At 36.0% G+C, this 13,584-nt stretch overlaps 1 pseudogene; it reads left to right on the plus strand.

Moving 5' to 3' along the window:
• The first annotated feature begins 4,207 nt into the window (after nucleotides 1–4,207).
• On the plus strand, nucleotides 4,208–13,231 carry LOC132902988 (piggyBac transposable element-derived protein 4-like; annotated as a pseudogene).
• The last annotated feature ends 353 nt before the right edge of the window (nucleotides 13,232–13,584 follow it).

The raw sequence follows: 13,584 nt of genomic DNA on the forward strand, positions 1-13,584 counted from the left end.
TTGTAATAATGAATTACAATACATATTGTTGGTGTCTTGTTCCTGAATGCAAGAATACAAGTATAAAAACACCAGAAAAATTGTGGATTCCACTGCCAAGTGATATTAAAATGAGAAACACTTGGTTGAAATTAGCAAGAAGAGATCCAAAGGCATTGTCTATAAAATTATATACAATTATATAAATTATATACAATTATAATTATGTCTATTATATACAATAAATACTTACATCGCTGTTTTAACATTTCTTAACTCAGCAGAACAGAAATCGGGATTGGACGCAAAAAATTTCGCCACCATCAACGTATTAATCCTCGGTAGATTTATATTGTCTGCTTTCACAAAACCGTCTTCCATGATTCTATTATTAAAGAGTAAAAACCCAAAAACGTGATAGAAATTTTAAAATTTCAAAATAAACAGAGCCTGACATCATCAATATGTTTTCGATTCGATATTTGTTTACTAAAAGTATGACGTCACGTCAGTACCCAACATGGCGGATAGCGTTTTCGACTTTTGAAGAACAGATTAAAAAAGAGGATTTTTTAAATTGAATTATAAAATCCATATTGCACTTTTATGAATAATAATCGATGTTTTTCTTGTATTTTTTACAAAATCTATAAGATACGTGCATTTTTATATTTTTTTTTACATGGTGTAAAATAGCCTATTCAGTAAGTAAGCTGGCTGCGCCTTGCATACGCAGTTTTAAATCAATGCATTTTTGACTATTTAATTGATCTCGAGTTATGCTATTAATAAAGGTTGTTAGTCTTGTGAGGCGACCTTTGATTATGCCTCTGCCTTTTACTAAATCAGTCAACTTCTCACTATCTTTGTCACAGAAGGCGGTAGGGGGCCTACTGTACGGAGACCTATCGCGAGATTTAGGCTTAGCTTCATCATTAACTAGGCTCATTTTGGTTGTTTGTGAAAGGACTTACGGTTTGTGAATATTCCTGTTCGTACTGTGGCGTCAGCCGATGCTAGCAACGGCAGAAAGCTGACTATAGCGATGCACAAGAACTGAAATATGAACAAAGCACGGTATTAGCACAGATTGAACTCACAGGGACGAGGTTAGGAAGGATGGCTGGCCGTACCGAATGTATGCAGCAGTTCCTCCGACGTCTTAACCTCGCTGGTTCTATGTCTTCATGCGGCGACGAAGGTCCACAACGTATGATGGCGCTTGGGTCTTGAAATGAATGATTCCTTTGGTTCAAATGCCTGTGTAATTCCGTTTATTTCTTTTGATGACAATATTTTTGCGAAATGAGGTTATGGCGAGCACAAGATCTAGCGTGATTTTTGTGAATTAAGGAAACGGATATAAATGCAATAGACAACCGCCGCGTTGTCGTTCAGAAACTAATTTTACAAAGTTAAACATTGTCTATGAAATGGTGTAAAAATATTAAATTAATATTCTTTATTTATGTATATATGCTCCAACAAATATTATTGAGGTTGTTAAAATAGAGTCTGAAAATAATTGTGCTGATTTATTAACGAAGTCTTTGGGAAATATTAAATTTACTAAATTTAGACAAATGTTAAATATAGTTAATTAAAAGGATGTGTAGAAAAGTTATAAGAGAAGCTTAATGTTATGATAAGTAAAAGAGAAGCTAGTTATATAAACATATTGGTATTAAGAAGTTTAAATTTTATGTTAATTTTTGTTGCTAGTTGCAATATAAATGTAAGGAGGCGTGTTAGAAATAAGTATATTTATATTGGCAACACTGAAGTCTATGATTGACTATTTCTAAGTTATTGTTTGTCTGTGGTCTTTCTCTTCTCTGCCCAAGATCTAACATGGCGAAATGTGCTCTTACTTTATTTTGTAGTAACATAGTTAAATAATAAAGAATGTAAAGAACTACGACTTTTTTTCAACAAATATAACATAAATAATATATATTATAGAGAAAAATACATTCAATTTCTTAGTAATAATGATGAAAACAAAATAAAAACAAGGTACCTATATAAAATAACTTAATTTCAGACAAATGTAATAAAAGTACCTACTAAAACTTTTATTGTGTTCTGTGCACTTTCTTATGGTAATAAAAATAATATGTTCCTTGTTTTTGATTTCATAACAAGTTTAATATTCCTGGAGTATTAGGATGCATTGATGGCACTCATATTGCTATTGTGCGTCCTAACCAACATGAGGACAGATATTTTTGCAGAAAGAATTACTATTCTCTAAACGTACAATAAGTAAGTAATTGTTTCTAGATTTGTGATGCTGACATGCCGATTATAATTGTTGATGCCAGTCATGGAGAAGCAACACATGACTCCTTCATTTGGTCTAGTCATCCTTTAACCCTTTCTATTATTTCAATTTCGCCGTCTCTGTACGGGCGGCTTTGTATTTAGGCCCTTCTATAAAACGATGGGCGAGATATTATGTCCTAACAAAAATGGTTCTGCTGTACGGAAGGCAAAAATTATATAGATAATATTTTCGTTTTCAAAATTATATAGACAATTTTGGTGTTGCCATACGTTGAAATAATAACGTCTTTATAAGCAGAAATGAGCAAAATTGAATTATGATTAAGAATAATGAACATTTGCTTCAAAAATACTAAAAAAATATCAAATATTTATATAAAATTTCTTGCATATATATTTTTTTATAAAATACTGGATTATGTAGTATATTAAAATAAATTTTTTATTAACCATAATAATTTTTTGGGCAACTGGGTACAAGCAAGCATATAAGCGAATTAACACTCAGTTTTTTAAATACTCATTTTACATTTTTATAAATTATTATCATGCTTTTAAAAAAATATCTATGATTATAATAAAATGTAACGAGGTAGCGTAAAATTTAATTTATGAGGGTGCAATAAGTAACTGGCTAGTTAACATATCTTGTACATTGTATCGTGTTTGTATTCGACATGGAGTTATCGGATTTGGAGAGTGAAATAAATGTTGCTGGACCTAGTAGCGTTAGCAATTTGGAAGAACCCTATGTTTTTAATACAAATGAAGAATTGCTAAATGTTTTGCTTGATTCCGATTGGGACGACGAATCTAATCGAATTGATAATGTAAGTATCGATTCTCCCTTTGAGGAAAGTAATGATACATTAGAGTGGATATGTGGAAATTTTTGACAACCAATATTTCACGATTTTCAAGGGCAATCCGGATTTAATGATTTATCATTATCACAGTTGGAGAAACCATCCGAATTCTATGAGTATTTTTTAAAATTTGATGTAGTGCGTAAACTATGCCAAGCAACAAATTTTAGTCTCAAAAGTTTGTTGAAACTCACGAATTAAGCACGAGTTCGCGATTTCGGCACTGGAAGCCAACTTCTCCATCTTAGATGTATACTTTCATAGCTTTAACTATATTAATAGCACGCAGCAAAAATTATCAATAGCAGAATATCGGTCCACTGACTGATTACTAGAAACACCTGTTTTCAGACAAGTCATGCCCCGACATCGTTAATTGAATATTTTATCCGTGTTTCATATTGAAGAAGAATTGAATCAAGAAGACAAATTGAAAAAAAAAAAACATCTTTTAGTCCAGGAAGTCGTCTTTGTGTAGACAAAAGCTTAGTATTTTTTAAGGGCAGATGTTTTAAACAATATCCTATACCATCAAAGAGGAACAGATTTGGAGTGAAATTTTATGTGTTGATGTAGAAACAAGGTATATTGTTGATTTTATTATATATACCGGAAAGGGTACTGTCCCAGTAGATAAGGAAGTAGGTGTTTCTGGTGCTATCGTGAAAACTTTGATAAACGGTAAATAATGTGTAACCCTGATTCAAGTAATCAGGGTTACACATTATTTACCGACAATTGGTACACCAGTCCCAAATTATATAAATATCTTCATGATAATGAGACTAATTGCTGCGGTACTGTTAAACGTAACAGAAAGCTAATGCCCAAATTAGACGAGAAACTAATAACCGGCGAAATGGAAGTTAAACATACAAACTAATTAAGTAATGGCCTTAAAGTGGAAGTCTAAGAGAGATATTTATACCTATGATTTCTTCATTTCATAGTGCAGAAATGGTGTTCACACTAGGAAATCAATTGAAGCCTTAATGTGTAGTAGATTTGTCCACTGCCCCCTTTCCAAAATTGTATTTTGGAAAGGGGGCAGTGGACAAGACTGATATGATGATCAATTCTGTTCAATGTCCTAGGGAAAGCTTAAAATGGTACAGAAAAAAGGTATTTCGGTTTAGTTGACAGCCCGTCATTTTATGTATTTCTGCATTATCTTAATACGTCGCATTATTATCACGTCTCTTGACTTAACTAGACAACATCTCCTACTTGTCTCATGCTGTATTTCGTCACTTTCGCAATTCGTCCGACGAGCATGTACAATCAAGTTTATAATTGTTAACCATTTTTTCCTATTAATCTATTTTATGCTTCTCTGAGGATATTTTATGAATCACAAACTTTTCATTTATATTTTATTTACCCATATCTTTAGGTTCTTCATTCAAGGCTAGCACCATCTAGGTAGTGGCGAGGTACCTCCTACTAAAACCTAATGCGGAAGGCCTCTTTGGTTAGCGACTGACTGGCTACATGAGCGATAGTGTGTTGTTTTTTATTAAAAATATTATGTCAAAATCTCTAATGGATCTTCCGATTTTTCTTCTCTCCGTTCTTCTGGTAGATTTTCGACTGGAACTGTTATTTATGAGTTTTCTTTAGTCGTTAGTAATATACTACTTCGATTTGTGAAGTGAACATACAGACAATTGGTGTAATCAGTGTTATTCATTGACTTTACAATAGCCGGCCGGCAGAACTTAAAAGCCTCCCAGAGCCCTGGTCAGCCTCACTGCGAAGATTTCTTCTGCAAGGTGCATGTTGATGAGTACCTTTTAATCTGTCTAGTTTACGGTCGTCTAGCCTTGAATAATAACATATTTTTCAATTCCCTTTTCTCATAGTTTTTTTTCGATTACGCTCCCCGCAGGATAGGCCCTATTTACACGGGCCATCCACATATCATCTATTATACCTACATGAGGTTTACAAAAGGAGGATATTGTATTATAACATAGACTCATTTTGTATTTTATTTCAAATAAAACGCGATTCATGACACATATTCAGTTGTTTCCGCCGCTGTCAATTTAATTATTGAATTGAAAAGTTTTATTTTTGCAATGGAAAATAATTCTATAAGCTTAAAATTTATTTCAAGTGAGAGAGGAAAACATATTTTGCCGATGGGTGGCTAAAGATTGACTCTAGCAAAAACTTATAAAAACGGATCTTCAAGATGGCGTTGCGTGAATCGTTGTGAATGTAGTGGTAGTGCAACTTTGAGTGACACTTCCAATTTATTACGGGAAACGCGTTACAGTTGTAATCCCGATCATGCAACAAACACTGTTGATGTTGTATTGGATCAATGCAAAAAAAAAGGTCTGTTCAGATTTGAGGCCAGTTAGACAAATCTTTGAAGATGCGACGAGGGCGTTACGTAATGATGATAGACTAGTCGATGATATACCTGATTTTAGTTCGGTTTAAGCTTGCTTATACCGGATTCGTAAAAGATCTTTGGATGTTCCCAAAACTGTTTACATGCGACCAGAGGATGTGGTAATACCAGAGGTGCTGAGTGATGTGAAAACTCATTGCTCTACTCATAGAGCTCCTTAGTTACCAACCACGTTTATAACATCAATAATATTGTATTTAAATACGTGCTGTTTTAAGCTGAATAAAACCAACATTCCTTATGGTTTTGTCTTTATTCTTATAATAAATACTTATATGTAGTTATTCACAATGGCACTAAAAGCAGCAAACATTACTTACTTACGACGAAGCGGCTTCTGCTAGCGATGTGATTAAATTCAAACTTCTTGTCAACCATATTTCGCCGAACATATTCAATTTTATACGAGATTGTGAAAAAAATTGATTATTTTTTTAACATAATCAATTTTTTTAATAGGAACCAAATGTAACAGGGGATACTGACAGGACGTTATCGTTACCTGAAACATTGCCCCGTGTCGTCCTCGAATCATCAGAGAGTCCTACAATATTTTCATTTCCCGAAGTTGGGGAAATTTCAAGAGGTTTGTTAGTATTTATTATTTGAGGAATTAAATTTGATATCAAGGTAACTAAGTAAATTGAGATATTTATGTATAAAACAATTTTTATTTCAGTGACTCATGTTGAAATTCCTGACCATGTTCCTGCTAATGAAATATCAGTTCATGATGATTGGAATGAGGCTGGACCGTCACACACCAGCCTCATGTACCACCACCGACGCAGACGCCACCGCCAGTTCACCAGGAGGATATTGCACCAGCTCATCGTCAGCCAGCTCAACGAGGGCAGACACCTCGTCGTCGGCACGGTTCACCATTAGGCCGTGCTCGTTCACCGAGAAGGCGCCTTGTCGGACCATATTCCCAAATTGAGCAGGCAACGCAGCAATTTATATCTTCCGATGAAGAATGTCGACATTTTCTCCGAAAAAAAAACATGAGGATGAAATAGAACTCGAGAGAGAAAAGCTGCGCATTAAAGAAAAAGAAATAGAGGCACAACATCGATGGCTGGATGTAAACCACGAATGATCTCACAAGCCAAAAGCCAAGTGATTTACTTTACTAACGTGTTTCGGTTGTGAAACAATTAAAACTGTCACATATGACATTTACACTCGCAAAAACACACGAAACTTGACTTCGAATGAGAACGCAGTCGAAACGTTCAGATACTCATCGTCATCAGTAAAAGTTTGTACAAATACACTAGTCATTTTATTTCTTATAGTTTCCGCTAGAGGCGCTGTTCAAGTTTACATACAAAATTGGAACATAACGCAAACGCAATAGTTGCGTTTTTCACAAATGAAAACTTACACTCGGGGTTCTGAGAGCGATACCTCGCTCGTTTGAAAAAATATTTAAAAAAAGAAAAATCTGCCTATGTTGAGTTTTTTATTGGAATATTGTTAAAATATACAAAAAAATAATATGCTTGACTTAATGAATTGAAAATTTTATTGAAATGTTTGTTACTTCATGTGATTCAAATAGATTAAAAAATATTGAGGTTATGACATCCGTTTTCTGTTGATATTAATTTTATTCTATTTTGTAGCATATTCCTAATTTCAAAAAGAACTCGTAGCGTGAAAAAGATTGCTAAAGACAACAACAATAGAAAACGAAGAAGCAACGTAGGAATGAATCTTCAGATGAGGATACGTCTGATGATGACCTAATTCTGACAGATAGTGACAACGATGATGCTGAATGTCCTATTTGTTGTAAAAATTACTCACAAGACAAAAGAGGAGAAAAATGGATAAGGTGCACAAAATGTTTCCAATGGATGCATGAGAATTGTGTGGATAATGCAGGGATCAATTTTATCTGTGCAATTTGATTAGAAAATTAAAATTAATACTTTAACTATGCCAATGATTAATAAAAGTCTGATTAGATTATTACAATTATGATTATTAATAAAAATAACGTTTAAGTTTACGTATCGATCACTGTGATCTCAATATCGTCCCCGGGACGTAATTACGTGCCTAAATATACATATATTATAAGAATTTCTGATTTTTCGTTTGTAGAGTCTTAATTTTGTAGAAAAATTATCAGTCACCGGATTTTTGATTTCTTTTATAAATAAAGGGATATTGTACCTAATATTTGACGTTTTATGTCTTGATTTACTCATAATAACTCTTTTTATATTTTTATTTTACAAAAAGGGGGCGTTATTTGGCGATTGTACCTTAACCATATTTTTTTAAAATTTATTATCTCGAATTCATTTGAATTTTCTTGTTTTGTAGATGCCAAAAAATTATCGTGGGACCCTGATGCAATGAAGAAAGCTGTTGGAAGCTGTAAGAGCAGAAGAAACGGGTTACAAGAAGGCATCAAAGTGTTTACAAGTCCCAAGAGCTACTTTGAAAGACTACACAAAAAAACGGAACAATCGGTTGAAAATTTACTTTCTGGAAAAATGGGAAGGAACCCAGGTTTTCCGGTATTAGAATAAGAGCTGGTAAAGTATTGTTTAGAAATGAAGAAGAATTACTATGGCATTACTGCATGTTGGTAATGCTGTATTACAGAAACGGCAAACAGACCCACCCAAAACCAAATGGCAGCGTTAGCGGAGTTCCTGGAGAGAAATCCAGGCATTGCTCGAGGCCTTCTGCCAATGCAGCAGGCCAAACAAGAAAACAAAACAAAGTGGCAGGAGTTCGCTGAGGCCACTAACGCCTTGGATGGGGTTATCAAAGATGGGCAGGCTTGGGATAAGGTAAGCTAGCATTAAAACAGATTGATTATACTCGTATTAGTTACATGAATATATACTAAATCATAATGATTTCCTTTCATGAAAAGTTTCAGTATTGGACTGAAAAAAAATCGTCACTAAAAAAGGTCTTCCAACAAAGGGCTCAGTCCAGTAGGCGCACCGGAGGTGGCATAGATGTGGTGCCAGAGCTGTCCTTGCTGGAACAGCGCCTAGTGGCAGTCATGAGTGGGGACTCATTTGCCACGGGCACAAGGGGAATAGCAGTAGACCCCATTTCCCAAAGTAATGAAGTAAAGCATCCGGCATCAGGATCGAGGCGGTGCTTGATCGAGCAAATGGTGTCAACGCCCCAGCGGAGGGCACCACACGTAGATGAGATGCCAAAAATTTGTAAGCCGCCCATTGTGTAAGTATTTACAATAACTACTTTATATTTTATGCTACACGTATACCTAAACATAATTTTACTTATTTCTCAGCGTTGATCAAGCAATATCAGTTCAGCGAACACCAGGGGGTTCAAATTATGTCGACCCCACGGCTTTGGTTCCAATCTTTCAAACTCCCCGGGTAGTGTGCGTCGACAATTCTCCCTCAAAAAAAAATCTGGAGCAGTCAATGCTGTAAGTGAATCTTCTAATTCTAATTTAAGGTAATAGGTGTATTGAGCAGCCAGAAAAAACTTTTGATGAAGTAATTTGATTATAGGTTTTCAGTATATTTGCTTTACTTGAATTATAAATGCGAAAGTTTGGATGTTTGTTATTGCAAAATTTTGGGTGTTTGTTATTTAATTACGCAAAAATTACAAAACAAATATTGGTGAATCTTGTTTAACTGGTAATCAAGAAAATCACGAAGGATACTTTTTATCCCAAAATTCTCATGGGAGCGGTGCCTCGGGGTAACAATTGGTAACAACCCAGGGTATAATTTACTCATTGAGCCTTTAAACTGAACATGATGTGTCAAGTTTCTTTGTAAAAAGGTGATAGATATATTGTTTTGTTTTATGTAGCACCTCCGCACTAGAGCGGGCTACGGAAATGGGCATAGACGAAGAAGAAGGGAAGGAATTGTTCGAGCAAAAGTCGACGCACATTATGAAGTGGCTGCAAGATATCCCGGGGAGATCACCACAGATGGAACTGCAGCCTGGACCCAGCCAGCTTAATACGCCATCAACAAGTGGGGTACCACATAATACATATTAAGAAAATGTCGGGAGTGATTTTGACTCCGAGTTCGATGACGAATTCGAATTGCAGGAGAATTTGGCAATGACAGCTGCGGAGGAGCAAGTGCCGTTATCGGAGGAGATGAGCCGGGTCTTAGATGACGCAGCTGAAAAATTTGCCGGGCATATCGAGTGATTTTTCATGGCAGGCCGATTATGATAGGTTTAGTGGTCATGCCGAGGTATTTTCTGGTCCAACTCCTGGATCTATCCATGATTACGATGGTCCCTATGAAGCTTTTACAAGTATATTTACTAGTGACTTCATGGGGACCATCGTGCGGGAGACCAACCGAAATGCCCGGCAAACTATCATATATGTACATCTCGTCTAAGTCGGTGGTCTGACCAACTTAGACGAGATGTATGTTTTTATTGCACTATTCATTTTGATGGGCATCTACATCGGAACGTCGATTCATGAATACCGACTCACGAGTGGGATTCTGCAGCTGCCTTATTTTAGGCAGTTGATGTCATATAATAGGTATATTTTGCTAAACAAATTTCTTGATTTCATGGACAATTCTGCTCCGCAGAATTTGTCGCAAGGGGAAGGGTATACACTTTCAGCTAGAGTAGCGAAACTGGCACCTGTAATAATCCATTTAAATAAGCAGTTCTCGGCTCTGTACAATTTAAAACAAGATATTGCCATTGACGAGTCTTTGACCTTATTTAAGGGTCGGTTGTCTTAAATCCAGACAATAAGGTCTGTTTAGGCCGAATGATGCCCAAAGACAACAAAGCAAAGCCTTTGCCAAAATATTAAAAGAAACAAAATGTCACTGTCATTTTTTTATTGTAAAAATTTTAATTTGTTCTTTTTTTTTTTTTGGTTGCTTCACCGGCATTACGCGCTCTTTCTACAAAAACTTGTAAAACTAAATTTATCTGAATACACAAAATTGCAAAAAAATTGAGTTTTTATTGGCTCCAGTGTGTCAAGCGAAGACAAGGTCAAAGGCTGCGCGCTTTGACATTAAATCTTTTGAATTGTGCGAGTCGAGAACTGGTTATCTGTACCAGTTCCGTATATACATATACCGGCAAAAAACCCCGCAGGTAACGATTTCGTCGCGCCTAGTGAATACCTTGCGGGAAAAACAACTCAAGTAGTACTTGATTTGTTATTGTCCAGCTTTGACAAGATACCTTAAAGAGTTTATGGTTTGATAACTTAGGCACTTTGCGTCCGAATCGCAAACATGTACCAATGGAGATCGCGAAGGTTTCGCAGAACGTGCCAAAGGGGACAATCATCGTCCGCCATTCTCGAGACGTCTCATGTATTGCATCTGAATTGATTCTAAAATGGTGAGCATGATTTCGTCTTATCACACTGACGAAACTTACGTTGGTCGTAAGGCAGGAAGGGATCTCGTAAAGCCTGTTGCTGTACGAGATTACAATAATACCATGAGAGGTGTTGATTTGGATTGAGAGAAAGAGATGTGTGAAATAGTATGTAAAAATGTTTAAAAGACTACTAAATGCAAGTGTGCTAAATGCATTTGTTATGTTAACCGAATCATTAAAGCGTCGCGATTTGCATTTGTTGTCCTAAGAAATGTTATAAAAACTCAATGAAGATGAGCGAAAAAGTATACTTGGAAATTTTTGGCCCTTAGGGAAAAGGGAGAAGCAATGGCTGTATTTGACTAATCTGGTTACTAAGAAACAGAAACGGAGAGCTTTGACGGATAATGTTTCAAGACGTCAATATACTTTGAGCTACACATTACCGGTTAAAGCTAACGATATTTTAAAGTTTTTAAAATTTTAATAAATCTGCTTACGTAATATTTGAACGACCCCTTAGGAACAATGAACATAATCATATATTTTATTATAGCAACAGTTTTATAGCAACAGTAACTCTACTGATTTGATTTTTTTTTATTGAAATTTATAAAAACAATTGTTGTTTTTGTTCAAAGTTCATGGTACGCTTTGAAACAACATTATTTTAAGCTTGAAACAAAATGGTGAAAACTAAAAAGTTTATGGTAAGCCCCCTGGTAACCTTCAAAAATTAAATACAATTTTTGAAGGTTACCAGGGGTTCACAAAAGTCAATATCTTTATTTAAAACAGTAGGACTAAAAGTCAACGGTACAAAAACAAAATTAATCGTCTGCGACCCAGAAAACAAAAATAATAGGAATTTCTACAGTTTGGACGGCATAATAACAACTCCAGCAAAGGAAATCAGATATCTAGGCACTTATATTACTGCAACACTCAACAGAAATAATACAGTGCATGCACGTTGCAAACAAGCACTCAGAAATACCAAGACGATTGTTGTATAAAAGGGTAATAGAACCAACAATAATATATGGCCTCAAATGCGCTGCCATAACAAGAGCCAACAGATCAAAACTAAGAAGATATGAACGAATTATACTACGAGACATGCTTAACACCGGTCCATACCATGCAAAGATTCATGAAATCTTAAATGGCAAAACAGTCACAAAGAAGATTAAATGCCTACGTATGTGCTACTATGGCCATATTCTCCGGCGCCCAACCCCACATTTATAAAACTAAAGGTAGCACGGCCCATTTTTACTTGGATAGACTTCCTAACACAAGACATGAAATATTACAAAAATCCTTCAGAATGGGCAGATATTATATATAAATTTCTGCGGAGAAAACGGTAAGTTTTTCCTTTTTTTTCCTTCCCCCAAATACTACCCACGAACTGCACCTTGAGCACCACTGGGACCAAGAGTATATTCAATACGTCAGTCAACATCCCGAAAGAACAGTAAACAAGACTTAACTTCAATGTCATTCTCTCAAAAGTGTGGCCAAAATGCATGACCATTAGCAACATTACGAGTGGGTTTCGCGCGACAGGGCTATATCCATATGACCCAGATGCTATTCCTGAAGAGGCATTTGCACCTTCTGCGTTGTCAGAACTACCAAATCCTACAAACAATGAGAATGTTGCTGTAATGTCTGCTAGATCTACAAAACAGGAGATTACAGCTGCACCTGTTGAATTGTTTTTGTTGAAGTTTTTGTTTTGTCTAATAAGCCAAAGGTTAAGACAAATTACTTAAATAAACATGTTTTTAATAATGTCGTATGTTATTTCATTTTTTCGAATGCAGGAAGCCGAAAGCTACCGCCGAAGCCGAAGGATGCGCAGCCGGCAGTGCAAACACAGAGCGCAGATGAAGTAGGAGTTAAGCCGAGGCCGCCGCCGCTCGCCCGGGCGCCCAGCGGACGCCGCCAACTCATACTCGGATGCCGCAACCCGCCAACCGTAAGGGTAAGGACGGCAGACCGAGAGGTACCTTATCGAAATCTTGACCACGTACCAGTACAGTCAAGATATCGTCACTATTGTGCTAAGAGGAATGGCGACAATCCTGCCTCTCAATGGATAAGACGGCCTTACGGATTATCTAATCGGCGGCTTCGGAATGGTGACATTGCCAATAAATTAGATACATATGAAGACAGTGAAGATGGCATGGTAAATACCGATGACAATGTTACAGATCCAGATTATCAAGATGAGAATGAGATGAAACTAGAGCAGTTTTCTAGCGATGAAAACGAAGATGATGAAGTGAATGCAGTGGAGATTATACAAGGTTTATAAGATAGTGAACCAGAACCGTCTCCATCTACTTCTTCTGCGCCAACTGGAGCGCAACCAGCGAGACCTGTGCGTGAAAGCTTCAAAAACTCAACCTACGATAGAAGAAGAAAATCTGATTTTGAATGAGCTTTTCTAGAAAAGTAAAACTTGACAGCTGATATTTTAGAGCTCGATACGCCGATCCAGGTCCTTTTATATTTGTTTACTAAGTAATTGATCTGAGTTATATATGAAGTGATGAGTAAAGTGCTGATATATTCGTATTTACAAAAGCTTTAACCAAAATGAGATTTCAGTATCTAAGAAATAAAATAGGTATTTGTCAGATGTTGTAAAAGTTAAGTTAGTTTTCT

This window comes from Amyelois transitella, chromosome 20 (genome assembly GCF_032362555.1).
Source record: "Amyelois transitella isolate CPQ chromosome 20, ilAmyTran1.1, whole genome shotgun sequence".
NCBI classification, from domain to species: domain Eukaryota; kingdom Metazoa; phylum Arthropoda; class Insecta; order Lepidoptera; family Pyralidae; genus Amyelois; species Amyelois transitella.